This window comes from Narcine bancroftii, chromosome 8 (genome assembly GCF_036971445.1).
Source record: "Narcine bancroftii isolate sNarBan1 chromosome 8, sNarBan1.hap1, whole genome shotgun sequence".
Lineage (NCBI taxonomy): Eukaryota > Metazoa > Chordata > Chondrichthyes > Torpediniformes > Narcinidae > Narcine > Narcine bancroftii.
In genome coordinates, this window is record NC_091476.1 from 13,397,945 (window position 1) to 13,410,604 (window position 12,660).

The 12,660-nt window shown below is 38.9% G+C and overlaps 1 protein-coding gene and 1 long non-coding RNA gene across 14 annotated transcripts in view; one reads left to right on the forward strand and one right to left on the reverse strand.

Annotated features, from left to right (window-relative positions):
• Nucleotides 1-12,660, reverse strand: part of tenm1 (teneurin transmembrane protein 1) — an 832,896-nt gene that overhangs the window by 428,876 nt on the left and 391,360 nt on the right. The window lies entirely within an intron of this gene.
• LOC138740380 (uncharacterized) lies at nucleotides 8,902-12,225 on the forward strand. The gene is made up of 3 exons (XR_011342881.1): nucleotides 8,902-9,098; nucleotides 11,023-11,451; nucleotides 11,951-12,225. It is a non-coding gene; the product is annotated as an uncharacterized lncRNA (long non-coding RNA).

The following is a 12,660-nucleotide window of genomic DNA, read 5'->3' on the forward strand; positions in this document are numbered from 1 at the left end:
ACTTAATTTATTGACGGACTTTTGAGTTGTTTTCAGTTGCAAACATTTGAAGGAAAACAATGAATATTTTGAAAGTAAATGAATAATTAATAGAGAAAGATGATAAATCCTTTCTAATATATCTGACAAGATCTGAAAAAAGTCTCCAACATTCCCATGAGAGCCGTGGCTTGTTCTACTGAATGGTTATGCCATGGAATCAAATGAGAGAGAGACTGTTGATCTTATTGTGAAAACATGGAGAAATAGCAAATGAAATGAAAAAATTCAGAGACAGAAGCTTTTGCGAACGAAATCTATCAGCCCACAAAACTATCTGGATTTAGTGGAAGAGACGCATAGATGTTCAGGCCTCAGGTTTCCAACATCAAATCATGGGACTAAATCTTGACAGGGAACTGCCAAGATTTTTCACTTATTCGCTAAGCAATAATGCATAACCCAGCTTTTTGTACAAGGTAAGCAATAATTTTGGATGGATCCCATTAAGTTTGATGGAGTTTGTCAGTAACAGATATATATCATATGTATTTAATTTGGTTTTAGGTCAGGTAACTCATCTGAGTGCTATTGATATCACGTAACCCAATACTCCTTGTCAGGTGGTCAGCAACCAAACTGGCTCCACCTTCTAGGCTTGCCTGGTGCGGAGGGTGGCTAGACACCATGTAGAATGAAAAACAAGACCTGTCAAAGGGCAGACCAACCCTCTTGTAGGGTCAACAGCCATCTCAGAAACTCGTGCTGTGAAGCTCAGAAAGCTTGGTCTGGCCATTCACTGCAACAGAACTTTCCCAAGCCGTCTTGGACCTAACCACGCCACTGGATCCAGGAAGGGATGTCGAGAGGGTGGATCTGGATCTGTGCAACCCCCCTATCACCCAAAATCCATTCATGCACATGCTGGTCCTTTTTGAGGAGTGGGGTATCTTCGCACTGCCTGTCAAGGATAGGCCACTCCAGGATGTGCATATCAAATCCCACAAACTGACTGAAAGGAACCATCATCCAATGGGATGTGGTTTTACATGGCTCAATTTTTCATTCTTACATTTCTAAAACAAATTCTATCTTTGATCCATTGCCGAGATTTTTTAAACAACTGTATATGGTGAATATTTTTAAAAAGTGCTTTTAATTATGCCAGGCAAACAAGGAAAACATGTATGCCCAGCTTTGCCTTCCATAAGTGCTTTGGAGGCAGTGCCATCATTCTGTGCTACCTTTGGGCCGGATGTTGATTGGAGCAGTGGATTCCAGGGAACCAGTAGAGATAGGTCTTTCTTGCCCAGTCTGGGTAAAGGCAGACATAAACAGATAGAAGGTGCCAGCTTTTCCCAGGGTTCCAGGCTGGCATAACGTGTCGAAAGCATTATTCAAGTACCTTCAATTTTGATCATTGTAATTGATTTAACAGGCGATTCTTATTAACAGTGTAGACAAAAAAGATGTTTTTGAACTTGCATAGCTGTTAATGGAGTGGTATAATACTGTACCAGCGACCAGGGTTTGAATCTGGTACTATCTACAAGGAGTTTGTATGTTCTCCCCATTTCTGCGAGCAGTTTCCTCCGGGTGCTCCGGTTTCTTCCCAACTTTTATAAATATATGGGGTTTGTTGGTTAATTAGTGCATTTGGGTCGCACAGGCTTGTGGCCTGGAAAGGCCTGGATGTCTAAATTTTATAATGTTAAATTTTAGAAACTTAAATTAAAAAAAAAATTAAAAACATTACATTTTGAACATTTAAAATGTTGAAAAACATCCTTCAATTGTATATGCTATTCTATCTACGGAGTTCAATTCACTCTCATTTATCCAGTGACTTAATTCCAATTCCAATCAATCCTGCTCTTCTTAAAATATTCCTGCAGCTCATGAATGAAATGTGAGCTGTTATTGTGGCTCCAGGTAGACGCATGGCTCTAGCAGGCCAGTTTGCTGGTGCTGGCCCTGAGTGGGGCAATCTGAATCACAGTAACCAAGCCTCAGATTTCCAGATAATGAAAACAGTCCAAATCAATAAATATTAATATAAACCACTGGAACAAAGATAAAGTGTAAAAAATAAATTCAGTTAAAATATCACAAAGTACTAGCATTGAATAAAACGTGAAAATTAAACAAACCACTTTTAACCCTATTCACAGGTTGTAATGGTGTAGAGAACACATCTTGATACATGCTAGAAATTACTGAAATTTCTTTTTGGTTACCTTCTTTTGAAATGAAAAAGCACACACTTCTCTTCTCTCTCCCCACATCAGATAGCTCTGAAATTTCAGATTAATCCCACAGCTCTTCTCTGAACAGTGTATGGGAGCTGAATGCTTTCTTTACGCCTCGGTGGTCACATTGAATATGGCAATAAAGGTGCATTTCGGTAACTTACTGCTGTTGTGCGACATCGCATCCAACGAATTTATATATTTCAAGTTGATTGATTGTTCCTCTGGAGTGACAGGTTAAGTACTGAAGTTAATTATAGCTCGAGCTTCCTTTTGCACTCACATTTAACATAATCAAAGAAAAGGCACATTTCACGTCTCTCTCTGTGTCGAGATCAGGTCTCACCCTCAACGTACACTGAAGTGAAAGTGAAGAAGGCTTATACCAGAACTGTTGCAAGGTGCACAAATTATCTTTTCCTTTCTGTGCAGGAGCCTTCATATTTATTGACACCTTTCTTATGCGGCTTTACATTTTGTCTCTATTCATAGTTAGCGTGACACTGTTACCACGCCTGAAACCGGGGTTGGAATCTGGCCTTGCCTCAAAGGAGTTTGTAAGTTGTGGCTGAGTCTGCAAGGGTTTTGCAAGGGTGCTCTGGAATCCTGCCATCTTTCAAAAATATACAGAGTTGTAGGTTATTTTGGGTGTAATTGGGCGACAAGCTAATATGGTCAAAATTGACTTCCATCATGCAGTAAATTTTTCAAAATATAGTGAATATGTCATTATTATTTTGTTATATTATGATCATTTGTACCCCTGAACATCCAAAGAACATTTGTCCAATATTCCAGTGAAGATACTCCAGGGAAAATTCAGCAAAATTCCTGGAATCTAGAATTCAAGCAACTGGCAATCCAAGCATCAAAATAAATAAATAAATCAATTGATCAATAAAATTTTAAATAAATAAGATTACTTTTTAAAGAAAAACCTAAAAGCAACACTTTTACAGCACCAGCGATAAGAACCAGACCTGGGTTCGAATCCTGCGCTGTCTGTGAGTTTGTACGTGTCTGCATGGGTTTTCTCTGAGGGCTCTGGTTTCCTCCCACCATTCAAAAATGTACTGGAGTGCAGGCTAATGGATACAAATTGGCCTGTTACAGTGCTGTGTACCTAAATTTAAAAAAGGTTCTACTGAAAGAATTAGAATTTAAAAACTGAAGTTTGAAATACAGAATCCCCTTGGTAACAATCTCTGAATTATTGGCTGAACCATGAGCAGATAAGATCAGACAGTTAAATGCATGGCTTAAGAAAAGAAATGGGTATTGATTCATTTCACGTATTGAAATGAGGGCAACTGCTTCACTGGAATGGGCAACGTCTGATTTGACTTGAGACCAGTGCCTTAGCAAAGTAAGTAACTCGAGTTAAAGCAGAAAATGAAATATGCCAGCAGGACAGGGGAGTGAGCAGGTTCTGGAGAGTGGAAATACAGAATGCTGAAGAGAAAGCAGTTGTCCAGAGTAATGAGAAATGTCAGGAAGAGAAAAAGCAGACAAACATCTAAGGACACCTCCAACTTTGGTCAGAGGACATACATAATACAAAATAGAATTCATGCAGTATTTGGAACAAGACAGATAATAAATGGGTGCAATCTTATTAGCCTAGTTTGAAAGTACCCAGGTTAGGAATTCACAGAAGACGGTGTGTATATTGAACTAGCGGCCAGAGCAAGTGGTCGAGGTAGGCACAATTGTGGCATTTAAAAGATATTTAGATGGGTTCATGAATCGGAAGGCTAAAAGATGAATGCAAACAAGTGAGTCTAATATGGGTAGGCAATTTGGAGATAATAGTAGCCCTGATAACAAAGAATGGTATGAAGGATTGGAATTCAGAAAAGCAACACCAGTTTGGGTAGAGCTAAGAAACACCAAGTAGAATAAACAGTAAAGGAGAGCAATTGAGCTTTCCTATGGCTGAGGCCCATTGCAGAGCTCACACAATGGAAAGTGTTTGTATGCTCAGATGGAAATCTTCTTTTCACGTTCCCCTTCTCCCATAATCTGACATACCACAGCAAATGGTTTAGGAATTAACCTGCTGGATTTCTGGCTCTCCACTTTCTTGGTCTTTCTTCTGCGGTACCCGAGAAATAAAAGTTATTCAGGTATCATGGAAAAGCACCAGTTGCAAGAATAGGCAGATACTGACACTCATAGCCACCAACAGAGACTCAGATTATGGGAATAGTTTAGGTTGTTTTGTGAACTGTATGTGGTTGGACATCAGATATGACTGGCCTGCTGCCAGGATGGACTACAAGAATAGTTGGATGTTAACTTTCCAGCTTGCATTTAAATTCTGCTGTGACAAGGATATTCATGGTAGCTGATAGCTATGATAATTGAAATGCTTAGTCTATTTGGACTTTAATGCATGGAAATGGTGGACAGCTGCATTAACATGCTGATATAAAAAGCCAATGTGAAGAATCCAATGGCCAAAAACATCACTCTCCATTGCTACGCAAAGAGAAGACACCCATTTGATGCTGCAAATGGGAACTAAACTGTTGTCATACAGGCTGAAGTTAAATTAGACACAAGCCCAATGAAACCGTGCTGCTGTATTTACACTCCATTAACCTACACCCTGTAACGCTTTTGAAAGGTGAGAAGAAACGAGCACCTGGAGAAAACCCATGAAGACATGGGGAGAAGGTACAAACTCCTTACAGATAGCATGAAATTCAAACCCAGGTCTGGTCCCGATCACTGGCGCTGCAAAGGTGTTGTGTTAACCGCTATGCCAACCGTGCCGCTCTTGTTGTGAATCTGAGTGTTTAAGAAGGCTTGCAGTCAAGCTCTGTATCAAAGCTCTTGGATTAATTAAGTGCTTCATAATAATACGGTTTCATGTGGCATCACTCTACTCTCTCACATTGACAGCCCTCATGATCTCAGCTCCTCCACTGCACCAATGCCCTTGCTGCTGCTCATTTTCCTACCAACCAAGATTCTTGTCATTCAGAATGACATGGTGAACCAAGCCTTCAAAGGTCCCGAGTAACTTGAAGCCATGCCTGACTGACCAATCGAAATCTCCCCAAATGAAAATTAAGTTCCAAAAGCTGTGCTGTAGTTATTGGCAAAAGCAGCTTCCAGGATTGAAAAAAAGCTGTTATGTTGTCACCTTGCCGGAATAGGGAACATCTATCACCTGTATGCAGTTCTGCTCACCTAAAAATAGGAAGGATGTCATGAAGCTCGAAGGAGAACAAATGGAATAGGTCTTGGGTCTCACGAGCAACAAGGTTAAAGGACCCTAAATTGAACCCAGCACTTAAACAATAGCTAACTAGAAAGTAATTCATGAAAATTTTCAATACTGTAAAAGTCCAAAAATCTGATCACTCGAGAATCCAGACATCTTGAAAACTCTCAGCTTTTGCGTGTGTGTGTCAGCGCCACAGATGCACAGTGGCAACAAGCAACCACATGGAAGTCACATAAATGTAAGAGAAAAATATTTGTTTTCTTTGAACTTAGTATTTCATGTGAAAAAATGTTTCTCTCAATCTATCAAAATTTACCTATTTATTCTCCTTAAATTTGAATTTGCAAAGTACTGCCTGAGAAACCAGAAAATCCACACCAGCCCTATCCTTGACCAATGTGGATTTTAGAACTTGTAATCAAGTACGATTTCACATGCTGTTGAATGGGTGTGTTTAGCTGACCAGTTTTACCTGGAATTGTGAACTCCAAACTAGTTGTCCAAAGTCTGACACAGGGAGAATGACTTCACAAACAACCTCCTTGATATATTTCTCATGATCCAGTTTGGATCTGAAAGAAGCCCTTTACTGCTCAATGCACATACTTTACCGGTGCAACACATTGCACCTCATTATTTTATGCTGTTCTCAAACTTAGACGATGAAACATTACAAAACATGGTATTAAAAAAAAAAAAAATCAGGTTACAAATGGCCTTGCAATATTTACGTAGTTGTTCAAAGACTAACTGGAATATCAACATTTCTTCGCAGACTGTTTTTTGGGTAAAACAAGTGAAACACATTTTACTTGAAATGGGCATCACACATTTTGAGTAAAACACAGTGATTGAAGTAAAACAATGCTGGAGAAACTCAAATATGGACTTTATTTTGGACTGGATCACACTCATGTCATGTTTGGGGTCTTGATTCTTCAGACAAAACACTATCAATTTTTTGTCAGCTTCAAACAAAGCATCAAACGTGACTCAAAGAAATGCAAGAATCAGGCATTTTTAAGCGAAGGCAACCAAGTTTTTTAGCAACATAGCAATGAAGTAAAGCATGTGCCTCAATACTGAATGCTCCCAAGTTCCCAGAATAGTTACAAAACACTGAAACTTTAAGACCCAAAGAAAGTAGACTTTAACCAAACTGATTTTTCATTCAAGAAGGTGCAATAGAATGGCAAAATCATGTTGTTAAAACATAACTGGCTCATTTGAACAAATTAGTGGAAGCTTTGCATTTCTGGTATTTTGGTCATGGGCTAAGTATGGAAGAAGTATCAGAAAAAAAACCCAAATTCATAAGAGATGTCTTCAGCAGGTTTGAACATCCAGGTATCATTCTGCTGTCACATGAAACTAATTTGTCTAATCTTCAGCTCCCAAAGCTGGCATTTAATTTGCTATTTTGTTTCAAGTTGATTTCAGTTTTATGTTGAGGTTATCACTTTATCTGTCTCCTGAAGGTGACCCGAGAAAGCCATTTTTGATTAATCCCACATGCTTTAATATGAAGAAGAACACAGACTGACTATCTAGATTAAACCGAGAAAAATTAATTCAAAACAGTCAATTTATCAGACACCATCATCTCTGGCATGCACTGCGGTCATGAAATATTAAACATTAATTGTATAACGTTTCTGAGCTGTGAATGTTCAGTTTTTTCTTTCATTTGTGCCAATGTTTTTGAAAGCTCTTTTTAATTTTCACCTGGAAAATTGAAAACACACATACTAAAATAAGCAATTACACACACAAAAAATCATATGGCGATTAGAAAAGGACTGGAATTGCAATGGTATGAAAAGTGCCCTTGGAGGTCTAGTCAAAAAAGTGGTATTTTTTTCCCCCAAATATTGAAGGTTGCTATCACCAATGCCATGTCAGAAAAGGTAAACCTGTACAGTATTCATATAGCAGCTCTTTAGACCTCAGGACATCTCTAAGCTCCTTCCTTCCAACAAAATCCTTTTGAATCAAAGTTAATCCTTTCAAAGCTAATATTGCTATGCAACACATGGTTTAATTTCAAAACCAACAATGAAATAAATGACTCCATACTTTGCCTTTTCTGACTGAGGGAACATTTTGGACAGGGCACCACAGGAACTCTTCCATAAATCCCACTATTGGATTTTTGTACATCCACCAGTGAGAGTTTCACATCATTTCCAGAGCATACAACCTCCTACTGTGCAGATATCGTTCAAAGCAGAAATGGAGCATATGCTCATTGCCTGAAGAGGCTCAAAACACAGGATGTTCTGACTCGGGCAAGTTTGCCAAAACTGAGTCATGGCTCAAACCTGAGATCCGGCAGGTCAGTGAAAAAAAATGGCTACATCTCCAAGTGAACTGCACAGCAAGTCCTGTAACTTACAGGATAATTAAATAATTTTCCTTTAAAACATTGTGAATGTGAGAGTGTTTGTGTGAGAGGGAGAGAATCGGATCCCCACTGCAGTGTTGCTCCTTAGTCAACAACATCTTGAGACTGTCACATTATCATGCACATTTCCTATTGCAGTCTGTGGTCAACATTCTTTAGTGTCTATTCATTTCTTAAGTTTGGGTTGATCTTATGCTGGCCTGGTGATGTCTTCTAGGACCTTTGATAGAAAATATTGAATGATTGCAAAGGGTCCAGAACCCTGCTCACCCTTCAAGAGCAACTAAGCTTTCCCTGCCAGCAATGTCTTCGAATGCTTCCTTGAAATAAATTAGGTAGGCAGGTTTTTTTTTTGGAAAGTTTCATTCATTTGTGTACAATTGAAATAAAAACCCCAGCAGTTAAAGTCCAAAGCTTAAGTCTCTATCTGAAGTAATCTCATTCCCAACATACACAACACAGGTTTGAAATATTAGTAGCAATAAGAAAAATGGATTCCATTTATATAATACCTTTGGTCTAACAGAAACATCCCAAAGCACTTCACAGCAGCATTAGCAAACAGAAAATGGCCTAAAAAAGCGAGCAAAATAATTTTAGTGTTGGTGTGCGATGATGCATTCAGGTAAAAAAAAAAAGAACAGTAATTACACTTAATGGAACGGACTCAGTGTTCTGAAAGAGCAGAGGGATTTGGGGACATTAGTTCACAGAACACTAAAGACAGCACTTCAAAGCTAATAGAATTCTTGCTTTCATCTCCCAATGTGCAACATGTAAAAGCTGAGAAGTAATAATGACCTACTGTAATTCCTCACTTCCAAGTTTTCAAACTTTAGCAGGGATATTCTCTGCTCCCAAGGCCTTGTCATCTATTTTGTCCAGGATGGGGGTGAGGCAGGACTGGATGTCGAATGCAGTCAAGCACAAGACCTCACAGCAATGACATTAATCTCAGCACTGGCACCTGTTAGGTCTCATTATTATCTAGGCAATGACATCGTTATCACCCACATTTTGAGAGCTTTCAACGATGGATCTACTTATGAAAAACAGCCTGCTGCCCCTAAAATAAAACTGCAGGCATCAGAAATACTACTGTGAATCAAAATCAAAAAAAAACCCCAACATTTAGGACTTCAAGGATACCACAAAGTTTAATCCTCCTAGACAACACTCCACAGACAATTAGAGAAAACCTGGCCAATGGGAGCTGCTGATGGTTCTTGAGGTATGGATTGGTCCAAAGGCCACAACTGGCAGCACTCAAACAAAGGCTGTTAATGTTCCTGCAAGCAAATGCCGGGAATAATGACTCCACAATCCATGATCCACACAAGTCTGAGAAATCGCATGAACTGATATATTTACGTAAAATAGTCATTGCAAACTAATGTGAAATTATAGAAAATGTTACATGAAGTTAAGTCAGCTTTAATTGATATATGAAGCCATTGTAGATGTTTAGCAAATATCTGGTTCTATAAAGCAAATTTCATATTTCCACTAAATACTTCAAAATATAAGAAACATTTTAAAAATTATGTTTAAAATACTTAATCTCCAATCTAATAAGCATGGAAACAATTTTTATTTAGGTCCCTGTAAAATGTTTAAAATATTATTTCAAATTATGGTGTTTGCTTTCTGATGTTTGTTGGGAAGCCGCAATGTGATTATCCGCTCAACCAGCTTGTTAACCTCACAGTTGGTGAGTGCCATGGATCCTATTAACCCAGCACTTGACAGCAGCAGGTTATTCAAAAGAGAACAGCCCTCCTTAGGAATTGCCAAGTCTTTGCAGGGATCTTAGTCACAATTCAACTTAAATTCAGTTATTTTATTGCAGTCTGCACATTTTGGTCCAAAAAAAGTTGTAAATTGTATGGATTGATCCAAAAAAAAAACATACCTTTTCTAATAGCAAGTCAAGAATTAAATGTTATTAGAAATATTTGTTCATTTGAAAAGTAAAAAGTCAACATAGGCTGATTGAAGTTTTTGAGTTTTGCAACTTGCAAATATTTTTATGAACTCCAGATTATAACCCAATGGTTCTCAACCTTTTTCTTTCCACTCACATACTGCTTTAAGTAATCCCTATGTCCCAAGGGCTTTGTGATTAGTGAGGGATTGCTTAAGGTGGTATGTGGGTGGAAAGAAAAAATTTAAAACCACTGTTTTAATCATACATAATTGACTCGTTAGGTGCATGGTTTCATCACTCCAAAGGAAATGGGCCAAAGATAATTTTTCTCAAGCAAACTATTTCAGTAACAATCTAGAGCAGTGGTTCTCAACCTTCCCTTCCCACTTACATACCACCTTAAGCAACCCTTTACTACTCACAGAGCACCGACGGCATAGGGATTACTTAAAGTGGGATGCGAGGAGAAAAAAGGTTGAGAACCATTGGGATCACGCATCTAAAGATGTCTGCGGAAACTGCACTTCATGATAAATATGAAATAAGGCAGATAGGAAAGCACCTGACCTGTAACCAGTTTACAATCTGATCACCACCTTGTTCACAAACAGAAAGAAAACAATTGAAATAACAACTCACATCGTGTGACTAGATGGAGAAGATCCGGTTCAATTTTATTAAATAGTGAAAGCTGTGTTACTCTGCAAATGAAATGCAAAGTATATTCAACAGCAGCTAAACTTTTAATTTTAAGGACAAACCCGACTTAATGAGCAAGTTTGAAAGAACGTGTGCAAGACATTTATTTGAGTTTTGTACCATTATTCACATTTTTTAAAATCTAGTATCATCTGGCAATCGGCCTGCAACCAATTAAAGCAGAGAAAGGACATTTTTTGGAAGGCATCCTGGGCTGAAGCAACTTATGAACGACTTAAAGCAAATAATAGTCCCCTAATAAAATAAGATTAACTAGAGCTGGTATAATATTAATCTTCCCAAAAGATACAGTGGTTTCAAATCCAGTAAAGTTATCAAAATAAAAGGTGTCTTGCTTGTAATTTATACCAATGTTTTGCAAATGTGCAGTCAGCACGTCAAAAGCAATGAAGATGATATTGTTATGACATTCCTAAATGAGGAAAATGTGGCTTTATTAGTCACATAGTGAGTATCAGATTTACATGGTCTTAATCTTTATTGAATTTTAAATTCTATTTATTTCCAGGTGATCCAAAAGGAGGAAGCCACTTATTATGGTGACAGGACAATCTACCAAATTGGTCATGAGAGATGGATATCAAGTGGTTAACAGATTTAAAAGAATGAAGTATCACAATCAGTGAAAAAGATGGTGGCATTACCAGAACTGCTCATAAACGCAGCGCTGCCACTGTTGTGGAACCAGGAGAGTGAGGAGCAGAGACACAGCACTCCTCTGTGGGAGTGATACCGACAGCCCTGTAGAGTCTTTAAACATGCTTGCCAGCTCAGTCCACAAAGGCTGAGGGCTCCGGGGAAGCAACGGACTGATGCAGGGTATCAAAACAGGAGAACACCCCTCACAGCACACTAAGTTGAGAAAGAAAAGGCCGGGAGAGGACCCTGCAGAAAAGATAACTACAGTGGTGGACCAGCAAAGGGCTCGGAGACTGAGGTATGCCAACCAGGCTGAGGTTGCCGATGGTGAGAACGGTTCCAAAAGGGCCTTGGGTGTTGGCAGCTTTCTGATCATATCGGAAGTTTTGGATGAGGAGATCGGGTTCACTTCTGGAACAAACAGGAGGCTGGGCGGCTGCACAGGTTATGGGAGCACAGGAATCCACAGATTCTTAGTGTGTCTGGAGGGACTCTCTTCTTTTATTAATGGGGCACCTGGTTAATGGTGAATGACACACCTAGAGCTTTTCCTTCACAAACCGTTTGCAGAACTTCTCTCCTAACTCTTTTCATGACGGGCCCATCCCCATATTCCTCTTGATTGCACTCCCACAATGTTCCCCACTGCATTCATCTAACTTCCATTCCACCATCTTCCCTTCACCCCCCCACCACCCACTGCTTTGCATTGCTGATCCACAATCAACTATCATCCTTTCATGTGATGTTTCTTCTATAGTGATAGAGAAAATTGGGTTCTTTTGTATTACTTACAGTTTATTATCAACTCACCACATCGTGCGACACATCCATCTTGTGCCTCTAAACTGAAGATCAAACTGCTGAAGAAACTTAGTGGGTTGAACTTTCAGGTTGAATCTCTGCATCAGTTTCCCCAGCAAATTATTCTCAGAACTGGATTCCAGCCACTCCATTTCAATTCTGTGATCGTCACCACCCACAAAGACAAGTAATCAAGGAAGACAAGTCAAACCTGCAGCACCTGCTGTCTTGTGCAGGGCATAATATTGCTGCTTGGAACCCTGGCATAATTTCAGGCTCATGATAACATTGAAGCAATTAAATTTTAATTAGCTCTCTGAAATCACACGGCCTGTATGATCAATTAAACAATATTAATGATCCAGAATTTAATTTTAAAATATATTGTCTTCTCCACACTGAGTAGACACCAGGTGCTGCCCATCTTTTTATAAATTAGAATTACATGTTACCTGTCAATATAGGGGACATGTCATTTTAAAGCTGTTGAGTGTCTCCGCAATGTAAGCTGGCAATCCTACCTTTGTCTTGGTCTGCACATTGACAGTGTGTGGCTAGTAGTAGCTGCAAATACTCCAATTATTATTGCCACTTTGTCCAATTTTACAACAGTGTTTCTATAAAGTGAACCAGATATTACCCTCATGACAGCAATCATAAACCATCCTGATTTTGTTTTGCACAAGTATGAGACTTTCTCAGT